At 59.0% G+C, this 16,509-nt stretch overlaps 1 protein-coding gene across 2 annotated transcripts in view; it reads right to left on the reverse strand.

Moving 5' to 3' along the window:
• The window catches only part of NAV1 (neuron navigator 1), a 195,302-nt gene extending 179,660 nt beyond the window's left edge, over window positions 1-15,642 (reverse strand). The window contains exon 1 of one of the 2 annotated variants that reach the window (XM_069545079.1): window positions 15,501-15,642. The gene's annotated coding sequence lies outside the window, so the exon portion shown is untranslated. The remainder of the gene's footprint in view (window positions 1-15,500) is intronic. The other variant, XM_069545078.1, reaches the window with a different exon arrangement.
• Between the last annotated feature and the right edge of the window lie 867 nt (window positions 15,643-16,509).

Consider the following 16,509-nt stretch of genomic DNA (forward strand, 5'->3'; position numbering starts at 1 on the left):
GGGCCTTCCTCCCCGCCAGGGACCCGCTGGCCTCTCCCCCTCTGGCCTGTCTTCCGGAAGCACCTTTTTCCTCCCTGCAGGCTGCTGTGCTTCCTACAGGAAGAGGGCCTTCGGATAGGAAAGTGTTATTTATAGCGGCTCACTGGGGGTGGGCCAATGGCCAGGCTGCAGGTGAAGCCTCAGGCCTTGTGCTGGTCCGACCCTGAGGAGGGAAGCGGGGTGCCAGGACGAGGGCAGGCCTGAGAGGCGGGGCTCGGACACCAACCGGTCCCCCCAGCTTTTCTGCCTGTCAGGGACCCCACAGCTCTCCCCAGTCCCCAGACACGAACTCTCAGAACTGGGAAGCAAAGACCTGCAGGCTTGACACCTGGAGAACCCGGAGACCAACTCTGATGAGGAAATGGAGGCGGGGGGAGGGAATCCGTCAAGAAGGCGCGCGTGCCACGAACGCGGGCCTTGCAGGCCACAGCGACCACCGACCTGGCATCTCCTGCCCCACGCCGCGGCACGAGGCGGGCGGGGTGTTAGAGGCTGAGCCGTGTCGTCAGGAAGATGGCTGAAGCGCTAACCTCCGTCGTCTCAGAGCACGACCTCATTTGGAAACAGGGCCCCTGCAGGTGTTGGTGGCTGTGACCCCGGAGCAGGGCACCTGGGTCAGGAGACGCAGACCCCGCACACAGGCACACGTCGGGGCCTGATACGAGGACTGCAGGGAGGAGGCGGCCCTGAGCACGGAGGAAGAGACCAAGTCAGGAGCGGCCTGCCGGGGGCACCAGGCTGCCGGGGACACGGGCGGCCAGAAGCGGCAGGGCAGGCGAGGGGGCCCGGCCCTGCCCCACAGGCCAGCGCTCAGCCCCCGCGCGGGATGGCAGGCCTCTCTGGCCTCCCCGCTGCTGGCACGTGTGACGCAGGCCCAGCGGACCAGCACACGCCCGGCCCTCTTTGCCTCCCCTGGGTCCGCGGTCAGGGCAGCGGGCTCGCTCTCGTGGGAGGAGTCCCTCCGAGGGTCCTTTCCACCAGGCCGCCCCCCAGCAGCTGCCCGTGGCTGACAGCAGACCCCCCAGCCCACCCGCTCTGTCTACTGGAGCCTCCCCTTGGAGCCCAGAGCACGGGCTGGGGCCCCTCCAGTGCCCGGAGCTGAGCCAGAGCTCAGACCCCCGGCCGGACCCCGTCCTGGAGCCTTGGTCTGAACCCCTCACTCCGGGAGGGAAGAGAAGGCTCCACAGCCACAGACAGGGAGCCATGGCTTGGGGAGCCACCTGAGCACAGAGGCGAGAAGGCCCTGCAGAGGCCCCCAGCTCGCCTTCAGGCCCAGAGCCCGAGAGCCCCTCGATGTGGGTGGGCGTGGCTCCCCAGGCAGGAGAAGCGCCAGGAGCTGCCCCACAAACACCCGAGTCCATCCCCAGGGCAGGAGTGGGGACTAGCAAAGCACGCCACTCGGCACGGATGAGGCTCGGAAGCCGCTCGCTGAGTGGAGGAGGCCAGACACGCCTGGGGCCCGCTGCGCAGTCTGGCTCGTGGAGGGCGACAAGCACACAGCAGTGAACCCACGCAGAGGCGCTAACGCCGGGGATGGAGACGGGCCGAGGGAATCGTCCTGGGTCTGCACTGGGGCGAGGTCACCAAGCGGCGGTCTGTCTTAACAGCTCAGCAGATGGACACCTACGACTGTGCGTTTCGCTGAATGTAAATCACGCCTCGATGAAGACACAGCCGAATAGGGAGAAGGAGAAAAGGGCCCCTTCCCTCTGGGTTGGAGGGAAAGGAGCTCCTGGGCTGTGAGATGGGCTGTGGATGGTAGGGTGGGGTGCTCCTGCTTCTCTCTGGACCGGGTCTCGCTCAGGCTCTGCTCGGGGCCAGGCCGGCCGGCTCGGGGCAGCAGCGGGCACCTCCCAACGCGAGGCGGGCAGAGGCCACGGCCCTCCTGGCTCAGACGCTGGGCTCCGTTCCGTCCTCCCTCGCGCCTGCCTCCGTGGCGGCGGCCACACCGGGACTTCGGCCCCTGAGGCTTGAGCTCATCGTTTCGAGTCTCCCCCTTCCTGTGTCCTCTGCCTCGGCCACACCCGTGAACCCTCCCTGCGAAGCCGGGGCTGTTGATGAGGCCCTGGAGACAGCCAGGGCCAGGGTGCACAGGCTGTGCCCATGGGCCTAGGGCCCTCCAGCGCCCCCACCCCTGCCCCGTTCGGACATATAAACACCCCCCGGGCATAAATCCACCCAGAAGCATGGTCCGCGGGGCTGGGCAGCCAAGCGTTTGTGGCCAACATACTTTGGCCCCAACACCTGGTCCAGGGGCGTTTGCCCTCTGAGGACCACGTGCAGTGGTGCTGGGGGCAGCATGGGGTGCCCAGACCAAGGGTGACAATTGGGGCCAGTGGGGGTGACCGCTCAGTGGCCAGGGAGAGCCAGAAGCAGGGACTCCTGTGGGCAGGAGAGGGGACGGACGGCCAAGGCTGCCCGGGGGAGGACAGGTGCCCAGGACCACCCGGGAGAGGGGACGGGCGCCCGGGAGATGGACGGATGCCTGGGAGATGGATGGGCGCCCGGGAGAGGGGACAGGTGCCCGGGAGAGGGACGGGAGAGGGGATGGGCTCCCGGGAGAGGGGACGGGCGTCCAGGAGATGGATGGATGCCTGGGAGAGGGACAGGCGCACAGGAGAGGGGACAGGTGCCCAGGACAGGGATGGACGCCCACAACCACCCAGCAGAGGGGACAGATGCTCATGTCTGCCTGGCTATGGATGCCCCACCGCGTCCCCTGAGGCGTCCGTGAGCCAAGGTTTCCTGACCTGACTGAGCCAGGACCCTCAGGCTACTCCAGGTCCAAGTCCAGCCCGGGAGAGGGACGGGCGCACAGGAGAGGGGACAGGTGCCCGGGAGAGGGGACGGGAGAGGGCATGGGCTCCTGGGAGAGGGGACGGATGCCCGGGAGAGGGATAGACACCCGGGAGATGGACGGACGCCCAGGAGAGGGGACACTTGGGACAGGGGACGGACGTCCAGGAGAGGGATGGACGCCCGGGAGAGGGGATGGACGCCTAGGAGAGGGGACGGACGCCCGAGAGAGGGACGGACGCCTGGGAGGGGGATGGATGCCCAGGACAGGGATGGACGCCTGGGAGAGGGGACGGACGCCCAGGAGAGGGACGGACGCCTGGGAGAGGGGACACTTTGGAGAGGGGACGGATGTCCAGGAGGGGGACGGACGCCCGGGAGAGGGGACAGACGCCCAGGAGGGGGACGGACGCCCAGGACAGGGATGGACGCCCACAACCACCCAGCAGAGGGGACAGATGCTCATGTCTGCCCGGCTATGGATGCCCCACCGCGTCCCCTGAGGCGTCCGTGAGCCAAGGTTTCCTGACCTGACTGAGCCAGGACCCTCAGGCTACTTCAGGTCCAAGTCCAGCCCAGCAGGCTCTCCTCTGTCCTGGGCTGCCTCTCCAGCCCTGTGGGCCCATCGCCCCTCCCAGACCCAGACACAGAGATCTCTGTCTCCGCTGCACGTGGGGCTGGGTGTCCTGGCCCCTGTGGCGGGCTCTGTGCGACCCCTTCCACCCTCTCTCCAGTCACGTCAACTCTGGGGCACATTCTGGGCGCCCCAGGGGCCACGGCCAGCACGAGGAAACAGGGTGACTCGGAGTGACATGGTCTTGAGAGACAAGGCCTTGTGGTGACGCGTGCTAAGGAGCTGGGTAGCAGTGGAGAGACCTGGGCTCACGGGACTCGGGAGGGCTGGGGGCATCAGCTCCAGGCCAGCCGACAGGCCAGAGTGCTCACTGCATCTCCAGACAGCGCAACGAAATCCATGCAAAACGGTTGTTTTCAACTCTGAGGAGAAAACGAAAAACGGAACTCAAAATATACGCTTTTGCAGTGATCATCAGACTAACCAGGTAAAGTCTGCAGGGATGATAAGGTTCAGTTCAGTTCAGTTTAGTTGCTAAGTCGTGTCCGACACTTTGCGACCCCATGAACTGCAGCACGCCAGGCCTCCCATCACCAACTCCCGGAGTTCACTCAAACTCACGTCCATCGAGTCGGTGATGCCATCCAGCCATCTCATCCTCTGTTGTCCCCTTCTCCTCCTGTCCCCAATCCCTCCCAGCATCAGAGTCTTTTCCAATGAGTCAACTCTTCACATGAGGTGGCAAACTATTGGAGTTTCAGCTTCAGCATCAGTCCTTCCAAAGAAATCCCAGAGCTGATCTCCTTTAGGATGGACTGGTTGGAGCTCCTTGCAGTCCAAGGGACGGACTCTCAAGAGTCTTCTCCAACACCACAGTTCAAAAGCATCAATTCTTCGGCGCTCAGCCTTCTTCACAGTCCAACTCTCACATCCATACATGACCACAGGAAAAACCATAGCCTTGACTAGACGGACCTTTGTTGGCAAAGTAATATCTCTGCTTCTCAATATGCTGTCTAGGTTGGTCATAACTTTCCTTCCAAGGAGTAAGCGTCTTTTAATTTCATGGCTGCAGTCACCATCTACAGTGATCTTGGAGCCCAAGAAAATAAAGTCTGACACTGTTTCCACTGTTTCCCCATCTATTTCCCATGAAGTGATGGGACCAGATGCCATGATCTTAGTTTTCTGAATGTTGAGCTTTAAGCCAACTTTTTCACTCTCCTCTTTCACTTTCATCAAGAGGCTCTTTAGCTCCTCTTCACTTTCTGCCATAAGGGTGATGTCATCTGCATATCTGAGGTTATTGATATTTCTACTGGCAATCTTGATTCCAGCTTGTGCTTTATCCAGCCCAGCGTTTCTCATGATGTACTCTGCACAGAAGTTAAATAAGCAGGGTGACAATATACCTCCTTGATGTCCTCCTTTTCCTATTTGGAACCAGTCTGTTGTTCCATGTCCAGTTCTAACTGTTGCTTCTTGACCTGCATATAGGTTTCTCAAGAGGCAGGTCAGGTGGTCTGCTACTCCCATCTCTCTCAGAATTTTCCACAGTTTGTTGTGATCCACACAGTCAAAGGCTTTGGCATAGTCAATAAAGCAGAAATAGATGTTTTTCTGGAACTCTCTTGCTTTTTCCATGATCCAGCAGATGCTGGCAATTTGATCTCTGGTTCCTCTGCCTTTTCTAAAACCAGTTTGAACATCTGGAAGTTCACTGTTCACGTATTTCTGAAGCCTGGCTTGGAGAATTTTGAGCATTACTTTACTAGCATGTGAGATGAGTGCAATTGTGCAGTAGTTTGAGCATTCTTTGGCATTGCCTTTCTCTGGGATTGGAATGAAAACTGACCTTTTCCAGTCCTGTGGCCACTGCTGAGTTTTCCAAATGTGCTGGCATAGTGAGGGCAGCACTTTCACAGCATCATCTTTCAGGATTTGAAACAGCTCAACTGGAATTCCATCACCTCCACTAGCTTTGTTCATAGTGATGCTTTCTAAGGCCCACTTGACTTCACATTCCAGGATGTCTGGCTCTAGGTGAGTGATTACACTATCGTGATTATCTTGGTTGTGAAGATCTTTTTTGTACAGTTCTTCTGTGTAATCTTGCCACCTCTTCTTAATATCTTCTGCTTCTGTTAGGTCCATACCATTTCTGTCCTTTATCGAGCCCATCTTTGCATGATGTGTTCCCTTGGTATCTCTAATTTTCTTGAAGAGATCTCTAGTCTTTCCCATTCTGTTGTTTTCCTCTATTTCTTTGCATTGATAGCTGAGGAAGGCTTTCTTATCTCTCCTTGGTATTCTTTGGAACTCTGCATTCAGATGCTTATATCTTTCCTTTTCTCCATTGCTTTTCACCTCTCGTCTTTTCACAGCTATTTGTAAGGCTTCCCCAGACAGCCATTTTGCTTTTTTGCATTTCTTTTCCATGGGGATGGTCTTGATCCCTGTCTCCTGTACAATGTCACGAACCTCATTCCATAGTTCATCAGGCACTCTATCTATCAGATCTAGGCCCTTAAATCTATTTCTCACTTCCACTGTATAATCATAAGGGATTTGATTTAGGTCATACCTGAATGGTCTAGCGGTTTTCCCTACTTTCTTCCATTTAAGTCTGAATTTGGTAATAAGGAGTTCATGATCTGAGCCACAGTCAGCTCCTGATCTTGTTTTTGCTGACTGTATAGAGCTTCTTCATCTTTGGCTGCAAAGAATATAATCAATCTGATTTTGGTGTTGACCATCTGGTGATGTCCATGTGTAGAATCTTCTCTTGTGTTGTTGGGAGAGGGTGTTTGTTATGACCCAGTGCGTTCTCTTGGCAAAACTCTATTAGCCTTTGCCCTGCTTCATTCCTCATTCCAAGGCCAAATTTGCCTGTTACTCCAGGTGTTTCTTGACTTCCTACTTTTGCATTCCAGTCCCCTATAATGAAAAGGACATCTTTTTTGGGTGTTAGTTCTAAAAGGTCTTGTAGGTCTTCATAGAACCATTCAGCTTCTTCAGCGTTACTGGTTGGGGCATAGACTTGGATTACAGTGATACTGAATGGTTTGCCTTGGAAACGAACAGAGATCATTCTGTCATTTTTGAGATTGCATCCAAATACTGCATTTCAGACTCTTTTGTTGACCATGATGGCTACTCCATTTCTTCTAAGGGATTCCTGCCCGCAGTAATAGATAATGGTCATCTGAGTTAAATTCACCCATCCCAGTCCGTTTTAGTTCGCTGATCCCTAGAATGTCGACGTCCACTCATCCGAGCTACCTCGGACGTATGGTAGCTCCTCTCGGCCGTTCCTGCGCCGTCGCAGCCTGGCACTCTCGGCCGCTGCCCCTGATCTCGGATGAGGCGTAGCTCCTCTTGGCTGCCTCCCCTCGGGCATGGGGTCCTCCCGGCTTCTGCCCCAACCTCGGACGTGGGGTAGCTCCTCTCGGCCACGCTTGTGTGCCGTCGCAGCCTAAGGTTAAGTAGCTGCTCTTAAAAGACAAATCTTAAGCATTTGTCAAAGTAAATGGAATAGCAAAGTTAGCGAAAAGTCGATGTGAGAGATTCCTGCCTCTGTGTCACAGACACAGCGTCTGCAGTTTACGTCCACGGGCCATTGAAGACGCTGCCCACCTCGGCTGTGTAGGCTGGGGGTGGGGCGCCGGAAGGAACAAGGATCCCAGGCACACCCGATTCCCTAGAGCTGTGTGGCTTTGGGCAAGTTACCTAGCCTCTCTGTTATCTTTCGGCCGCTAAGCCGTGCACAGCTCTTCGAAACCCCAGGGACTGCAGCACGCCAGGCTCCCCTGCCCTTCACTATCCCCGAGTTTGCTCAAACGCACGTCCATGGAGCCCGACCCTCCCTGGGTCCTAGCTCCACCGTCTGCAGAAAGGGGACTAGGTCCTGCCTCCTAGGGGGCGCCGGGGGAGGGAATGGGACCTTGGAATGGGAAGTCAGCCTGCGGGGGCTGCTCACAAAACTAGAGGAACTTCCACAGGGCAGGCTTCAGAAAGAGGCAGCTGGGGACGCAGGGCCAGGCTTGTGGGGCTCCAGGCTGGCTCAGCTTCACGCACGAGGTCAGGCCACAGCTGCACTCTGTGTGCCCTGAGGGTCTGCGTGCCACAAGCCCTCACGCACGTCCTCCAGGGCTACCTCTGCACTCACCAGCCCCACCAGCTTCCAAAACATAAGGCCCGGTGCTGAGGAGACCTTCAGAGGCCCGCAAGGGAACCTAGGTTCCAAAATACAAAACAAAACTGTAAAAACTGACATTAACCAAAGTGCTTGCATCTGTGAATCCTGACTTCGCACCAACTGAATCGATAATTAAATTTGCTTTTCATACAATGCATCATATCTGAAAATAAGTGGTAGGTAAATGTTTTCTCACCTCACAATAGTTTCTGCTGAGGTTCAGGGTTACCAAGAAATAGCCAACATTAAATGATTAAGAAATGTATTGCCAATGTCCAAAGACTTTGAAAGGTGTTTTTAAATTTTTACAACGAAAACACCAGTGCTCCTTTGGGGGTGCAGAGTGTGGGTGCATAGTCCTAGGGCTCTGGCTGGTGAGAGTGCCCAGCGGGCCTGGGGCCTGGGCTCAGCATCCCCAGTCAGGCCAGCCTGCTGCCCAGGGAGCCGCTGTGGCTACCTCTTTGTGGATGACGGACACGACCCGGGACGATACGCCGATAACTTGACTCCCTGTTTCGCCATCTCTAGAGAACACCCACTGTTCCCCGACAGAGCTATAGGAGGGGCTCCCAGGTGGCACTAGTGGTAAAGAACCCAGCTGCCAGTGCACGAGAGGCGAGAGACGCGGGTTCAGTCCCCGGGTGGGGAAGGTCCCCTGGAGGAGGGCACGGCACCCACTCCGGCATTCTCGCCTGGAGCATCCCATGGACAGAGGAGCCCGGCGGGCTGCAGTCCAAGGGGCCGCAAAGAGTCGGACGCCACTGAAGTGACTTAGCACAGCACAGGATGGGAGGAAAGAAGAACTTCTTTCTGCGTCTCTTCCTCCCAAAGGTGGATCTTCACTCCTCTTACTGGTCATTTCCACCGATAGTCTTGAGTTTTGGTCTCTTGTTTTAGGGCAGTTCGACAACTCTCTTGAACTGCCCTCCGAATAAGACAAGCGTGTTGGCGACCCTGCCCCTCCCCTCCTGCCCTCCCCGAGGCCACACCTGATGCTCCGTCACCCAGAGACCACCAGCCACACTTAACTCCCCAGAGACCACCACCCGCACTTAACTTGCTTCAGGAGGACAGTGCAGGTCACGCTCAGGGTTGGAGCTGGTGACTGTGGTCTGTACCCTCTCACTCTCCTCCTCGGTCAGACGGGCAGCACAGCAGGCCTCACAGGGCAAGGCGGGGAAGATAAGGAATACGAAAGACACATACAAGACTTTCTGCAAACACACGCTCACTTGACATGTGGCCTGGAGCCGCTGGTACTGGTGGGGCCACCTGGTTAACTCTCAGACCCTCAGCTCCCTCCCCAGTAAAACGGGGAGACCAATGCCCATCTCACTAAGAGGCTGTGAGCTCAGTTCAGAGCGCTTTGCCCCGAGGGCACGCCTGGCCCAGTGTAAGGGGTCATGACCGCAGTCCCTCTTCCACGAGAGAAATCCACAGCTCAGACCCCAACGGGGCAGGTGGAGGGAGGCATGGCCCTCTGGAGGGAGCACTGGGGCATGTGAACACGGCCCGTGGGGGGGACACACGTGAGCCGGCCCAGTGTCACCCGTGTGACCGTGGGGGACACACGTGAGCCAGCCAGTGTCACCCGTGTGACCGTGGGGGACACACCTGTCAGTTTGGTGACATTCAGGGTGACTGTGGGGCTGTAGGTCCTTGCCCTCGGGTAATGCGTGGGCTGTGGCTCGGGAGACTGCCCGTGTGGGTGGGAGGGCGGGTAGAGAGGGTGACAGCTTCAGAGCAAGACGGTAGCAGAGTCCAGACATGCCCTGCGCCAGTCACTGACCTCTACTGACCAGACATTTTTTGAAAATGAAACATTACCAGGGAAAAAAACCTTCCCACATCAGAAGGCTCTGCCGTGCCCCTCAGGGCCGAGGAATTGGGGCCAGCCCTGACCCAACAGTTGCCACCGTCCCCCGAGGGCGTGTGTGTTGCGGCGGGGTGCAGGGGAGAGCCGAGACCCCCAGAACCACCCCAGACGGGGCCAGGTGGGCGGCTGTCGGTGGGTCCCAGCCAGGGCTGCGCCCGGCGGCAGGTCAGCTGTCTGTTTGGTCCGAGGAGAGCAGACAGAACAGTTGGCATCTCAGCGGCGCCCGGAGCCCAGCCTCCTGCCCAGCTAACTCAATTATCTGCACCAGTGAGCTGGGCAGAGGCACCGGCGTGACAGTCACCTCCCAGGGTCTTCTGCACGCTCTGCCCAGGTCTGCAAAACTAGAGGCCCGCAGGGCACGCGAGGAGCGCTAACAGCAAGGAGCAAAGGATGCCTGCCACCCCGGCCTCCTGCCCTCTGGCTGCGCCCAGCTCCTGAGGGCAGCGCCTGCAGCGCGACAGCGGTCTTGCCTGGCTGACGAGCCGTGACGCCAACAGAGGGCACGTGGAGGAGCGGGAGCAGAGAGCCGCCTCCCCCGGACACGGGTGGTCCCTCCTGGCCTGCGGATAATCGCTCCCCCAGGGGATTTCCCAGCCTGGCCAGACCACAGGGGTCACGCTGACGGGAGGGGTGGGCTGAGACCAGGAGTGTGGGGAGCAGCATCTTAGGAGACAGGCGTTTTCGTCACGCCCTCCTGGGGAGAAGCAGGGCCTCGGCTGGGTCTGCCCGCGTCCTGTGGACCGCACTGGCGAGCTCGGGGGCAGAGCGAGACCCTAAGGGCAGACACCTGTGGACTATCCACCATGCGCTGAGGACTTCGCTGCAAAGTCAAGACCTGAACCTTGACTCCTAGTTTGCCTCGCTTCACGGTCAAGTTCCTGCTGTGATGACACCCGTCTTCCCAGAAGGTACTGGAGATCACCCCAGTGAGCGTGATCTGAAGGAGACGGGTCAGAGCAAGAGCCTGGGGCCGCGGCCGGCACCACGTCCAGACCCTAAAAGGCTGCCACACTGCTCCACTCAGCTTACCGCTAGCCCTGCTTCATTCGGGGGTGCATCAGGGAAGCCCCTTTACCCGGGATCTCCACCAGACGGTGGCAATCATGCCCACCACAGATTAATCCAAGAGGAAGCCTAACAGGGCGTGCACATCAGAACCAGGCGGTTTCAGCACGCCGTCGCGGGGTTCCCGGGCCACAGAGGGGTCCCGGCCTGAGGACCCTGGGGGGAGGGTTTAGAGGTGCCTGCGGTGTCTGGAGGGCAAATACGGGGCTCTAAGACATGGTTCTTTCCAGCTCTGAGTTTAATTCTACAGAAGCTGGCGTTTATTCTGTTTACAAATGGACTTTAAAATCTGGGGAGGGATGAAACGTGGGTCAGTGTGCTGTCCAGATGGGGAGGAGTCGCGCCACTGCACGCAGCGACCGGCCCGGGGTTCCGGGGAGGAGATCAGCTCAACCCCTCCCCTTCACTGTCCCCAGAGTCACTGAGGCAGCCACGGCCGAGCCGAGGAAGCCCCGGGACCCGCCCTGTCTGAGGTCCCAGTGAGGCTGCCACCGAGCCAGAGAAACACAGCCCAGGCCGGGGTGGCCTTGTGTCCTCCCAGCCCCCGGAAGACCCCAAGTCGGTTCACGTCTGTGCTCGAGTGAGCTGGTGCCTACACCTGGGTCAGCTGGTGCCTACACTTGTGTGAGCTCCTGTCTGTCTACACCTGCGTAAGCTCGTTTCTACGCCTGGGTCAGCTCGTGTCTACACCTGGGTGAGCTCGTGTGTACACCTGCGTAAGCTCGTTTCTATGCCTGGGTCAGCTCGTGTCTACACCTGGGTCAGCTGGTGTCTACACTTGTGTGAGCTCCTGTCTGTCTACACCTGCGTAAGCTCGTTTCTACGTCTGGGTCAGCTCGTGTCTACACCTGGGTCAGCTGGTGTCTACACTTGTGTGAGCTCCTGTCTGTCTACACCTGCGTAAGCTCGTTTCTACGCCTGGGTCAGCTCGTGTCTACACCTGGGTGAGCTCGTGTGTACACCTGCGTAAGCTCGTTTCTATGCCTGGGTCAGCTCGTGTCTACACCTGGGTGAGCTCGTGTGTACACCTGCGTAAGCTCGTTTCTATGTCTGGGTCAGCTCGTGTCTACACCTGGGTCAGCTGGTGTCTACACTTGTGTGAGCTCCTGTCTGTCTACACCTGCGTAAGCTCGTTTCTACGCCTGGGTCAGCTCGTGTCTACACCTGGGTGAGCTCGTGTGTACACCTGCGTAAGCTCGTTTCTACGCCTGGGTCAGCTCGTGTCTACACCTGGGTCAGCTGGTGTCTACACTTGTGTGAGCTCCTGTCTGTCTACACCTGCGTAAGCTCGTTTCTACGCCTGGGTCAGCTCTTGTCTACACCTGGGTGCGCTCTTGTCTACACCTGGGTGAGCTCGTGTGTACACCTGGGCTGGTCGTGTCTCTGACGTGGGGACAGTGGTTGGCACACTGTTTGTAAGTCAAGAAGATCTGAGTCAGAATCCTTCTAAGACGTTCCCTTTGGAGGTGGGGTGGGGTCCTTTAACCCTCCAATGCCTCCAAGTCCTGACTTTTCCAGTTTTTACAAAGCATTCAGATTCACAGGTGAAAGCAGGTGGTGGGGGCGGCCGGGGCGGCGAGGAGCGTGGGAGGCGGCTGTTTGCGGAGAGGGGCCCCAGCTCTGGCGGCAGCGGCGTCAGCAGGAGTGGCCTCAGTGCCACAGAGCAGTTGCTTAGAGTCGTTAAGTGGTCAATTTCATGTTATATATATTGAATCACAGTAAAGTTTTAATGTTTAAAGTATAATAACTATAAAGAAAAATATAATAAACATGCACCAACCCACCCAACTACAAAATGTTAGCACTTTGTCAAATTTTCTTCAGTTTTTTACATAAAAGAAATGAAAGTTAAAGAAAAAAATGTTTCAGAGGGATTTTTCTCAGGAACTCAAGGGAACGTCAACCCAAGAGAAACAATCAGTGTGACGTACCAGAACACACGATGACCTCAGCTAACACAGAAAAAAATCGCGTGACAAAATCCAGCGCCCGTGTTTGATAACAGACACCGAGGAAAGCTGGATTAGGAGGGATTTCTTCAACACAACAAACAGCATTTATGAAAAACCCACGGCAAATATTCTACTCCGCGGTAAGGACTGAAAGCTTCCTTCTCAGATCAGGAACAAGTCGGGGCTGCCGGCTCTCACTGCGGCCGCTCGGCTCGGCATGGCGGGGCGATTAGGGGAGAAGCAGAAATAAGGCCATCTTCACGGAAAAGGCGTGCATCCATCTCTGCTGTTGACACGACCCTACCTGTAGCGAATCCCAGAGTCCACACGCAGAAGCCACAAGAGCGAAGAAACAAATGTTTCAGGGCACAAGATTAGAGCCCAGAGGTCAGCGGCAATTCTGTACCCTGGCAGTGAATAATCCGAGGAAGACATTAGGGAAACAATGCCACTTAGGAACGCTTTCAGAGCGTCTGAGGTCTGGGCATCAGGACCATCTGGCGGCCTCTTGAGGTGGAAATATCTCGTTATTCACGGTCCTTGCTGGGGGAGCCTGCGTCAGCTCCTTTAATTTTTCATGCCTGCTAGCGCGTCTCATTACAACCAAGGAAAGCAAATGCGCTTGATGGGGACGGACGGGCAGGAGGCGTGGGCCACACCACAGCAGGCCCGAGCGGACTGGGTCTCTGGACCCAGGAGCCGTCTGGCTCCCTTCACGTCTCAAGAGTCACAGGAAACTGGGAGCAAAATCCCAGGCACCTTGGAGGAAACGAGGCCTGAGTCAGCCTTCCCCAGAGCGGGGAGGGGCAAAGCAGGCCCAGGGATCTGTTCTTAGGGGGTGTTTTCCACTTGAGAAGTTGGTGGGGATTTTTTAAGTTGAAGACGGAACTGGAAGTGTTTTTAAAGATGATTTTGTGACTCGGGGCCAGGAAGATGAAGTATTATCTCCCAGTTCTCTCTCTGTGGTCCTGAGACTCTCAGAGTTGGGGGCTGCTCCCACCATCGAGATGGTCTCCCTTCCCTCGTTTCTGTTCTTCTCTCTTGCCAACATCTGTGTGACACCTGCTAAGATCTGTGGATGGAGACACCAGGAAGAGAGATGCTCTGATGCACGCAGGTGACTGGCTGGGAGAGAAGGCGCCTTGGACCAGCACAAGGGAGCCCTGCCTGCCCGGCAGCGTCTGCAGCCCAGCAGGGTGGCACGGAGCCACCCCGCTCCCTCCCAGGGGCCCCAAGTGCCCTCTGTGGACGGGAGGGCGGGCAGGGCAGGGGCCGGCATGGGAAGAGACCCCTTTGACTCATTTTCCTAAAGGCTAAACCCATTAAGAAGTCAAAAGAACGTTAAAAGAAAAGGGAAGTGATACTGATGGAAAATGAAAAGAGGAAGAGAGACGGGTTTTAAAAGATGGACAAGAGATGTTTCTATTCCAGGCTGTTCTGGGGCCAGAGCTGGGCTGACGCCAGAGGCTGCCATGGACTCAGGATGGGGCGAGGTTTGGGAAGGGAAGGAAAGCACTTACAAGGTGCCTGCTAGGTGCTGGGCCTTATAGGTGGTCAGACAGGAGCTGGCAGGAGGGCATCCGGGGAGACAAACAGCAGAGCAGAATGTGAACCTGCCCACGGGGGCTCAGCGGGAGGGGCTGTTCCCTTTAAACCTGGGCAGCTCGGGAAACTAGAGGCTGGAGTGCAGATCAGAACAGCCTTGAGTGTCCTCCCCCTGGTACAGAAGTGAGGAACGACCCGCCCCCAGGTCATCCAGAGCGTGAGCAACACAGGCTGACAAGCAGGTCAAAAACTTTCTCCCCAAACCGCTGCTGAAAGCCCAGACCTCTGTGACGCTTTGTCTGGGGAGGAAATCTAGTCACCCAGATTCCTGGTCTCATTTCCAAGTTTAATCCCAGAGACTCACAAACCCAAACTCAAAGCAGCAAGAAAAACTGAGCGCGCGCTAGCCGGCTGGGGCCTCTCGCCGGACCTGAAGGGAGCCCAGGTCCTGGGCCCGCAGCTCCGCCCCCTCGGGGAGGGTTCTTTGTGCTGTCAGCGGCCCCATTAGAAGTGAGCTGCAGAGGACACCGCGTTGAAGAACCAGACGCTCGCAAGAGGCAAACCCCGGCAAACCCTCTGCTTCTGCGGCTCGAACAAGGCCGCAGGCTACTCAGCCTTGCATTTGAATGAGCCAATGGTGTCCCAACAGCTGAAACAGGAAGCCAGATAAACGACACTGCCGCGGGGATGCGCGGCCCGGACGCGGCGCCGGCTGAGCCCCAGGCTCTCTTAACAAACTCCCCTGACTCGCTGGCCGAGTGAGGTTCCTCTCTTGAGCTGGGGCTAGGAGCCCGTCTGCCGGGCGGGGGTCACTCCCACACCCCGCCCCTCCGCCTCCCCTCTCGGCCCGAGCACACCCGGCCGGCTCTTTACCCTCCGCCCAGTTTCCGTGGCTATGAGCACAGAAGGGACCACAGGGCCCACACACCCTTAGGTGGGCTCTGAGTCCGGCGGCTCCGGGAAGCCTTCTCAGGCGCGCGCCAAGGCCGGCCTCCGAGGACCGGCCCAAGGGCGCTTCTCCGCGCATCCCGGAGCCAGGGAACGCTTTCTGGAACAGCCGCCAAGGTCACCTGCCCAGCTGTTCACCGCGCTCGGCTGGGATTGGAGAGGATGTGGGCAGGGTGCGTGTGTGTGCCGGTGTGTGTAGCTACGTAGCGCCCGGTATCTCTGATCATAGATCTCAACACCCTTCAAACTACACCGCAAGGGAAAGAAAACGCGGCCCAGACGGGGTGGGCCGGGACGGCCCCCCACCAGCCGACTCCTGCACAGACGCGCAGCCCCGCGGGGACCTTCCCGGGCGCTTGTTCCAGCTTCTCTCCCGCTCCCCGCGCGCAGCCTCCCGCGGGCGCAAGACCACCTCCCGGGACTCGTGCCCAGCCCCGCAGGACCCCCCCGCCGGCCCCGCCCCGGAACCCGCCCGGCGACCACCCGGTCCCCGCGCCGGCCACTCACCCGCGCGCCTGCGCCCCGGGGCCCGGGCTCCGCGCCGCCGCCGCCGCGCACAGCTGCGCATCCGGACCGCGCCGCAAGAAAGTTCTCGGGCTCCCGCGCCGGGTCGGGCCCGGGGGAGTCTCGGCGTCCACGCTCCGGCCGCGGGTGGCACTAGGGCAGCCGCCGGCGCCGGGCCCACGACCCAGAGAGAGGCGGCATCCCGAACAAAGTGCGTCCCCGGCCGGGCGCGGGGCGGAGCCTGCTGACCCGCTGCCCCGGGCACACGCCGGCTGCCTCCCCAGGCCAGGGGCGGAGGCTGCGCCGCCGAGCGCCCGCTCCCCCCCGCGCTGTGCCAGTCGAACCCACAGAGGGGCGGAGGCGCCGGGCCCTTCCAGACTTTGTCATTGGAAAGCTATTCCCGTAACCCTTTCCTGCCTTCGCCTTCCGTCCCGCCTCCGCGGCCGCAGAAAGGCGGAGCCGGGTGGGGGGCAGGAAGCCTCCGCACAATCGGGCCTTGCCTAGGCCGGGGGACCCGCCGCCCCCGCCCCGCGCGCCCTCGGGCTGCGGCCGCCCCGCCGTCCGGAGGCGCCGGGACAGACGGGCCCCCCCCCCGCCCTTCCCCCCGGGCCCCCTTCCTTCCTCTCTGCTCCTCGGTCTGGCGTGGGACGCGGGGGCAGAGGGGCGGAGAGACGCCAGCAGGGCCTGGCAAGTAGCTGTGCTCAGTGAAACGCCCGCCCGGGACTGCATCCTACCTCCTGACCCTGGCCTGTCCCGCCTCCTTCTGGGGCTTGGGACGAGGAGGAGGGCAGGAAGGGGAAAGGAAACGAGCGGACCCTCAGACCGGCTGGAGGAGGGGCCAGGCCGCGTGCCTCCCGGGAGGCCCGCGAAGGCCAGGTGGCCCCAGCTTCTGGAGCCTCCGGCCCCTGAGAAAGGCAGCTGTGGGCCCAGAGGCGGCCAGCTCCACAGAGCAGGCAGATTGACGGCCGGGGCCAGGTCCCGGGGAGGCCCCCACGCGTCCGCCTGAAACGGC

This window comes from Ovis canadensis, chromosome 12, assembly GCF_042477335.2.
Source record: "Ovis canadensis isolate MfBH-ARS-UI-01 breed Bighorn chromosome 12, ARS-UI_OviCan_v2, whole genome shotgun sequence".
NCBI lineage: Eukaryota > Metazoa > Chordata > Mammalia > Artiodactyla > Bovidae > Ovis > Ovis canadensis.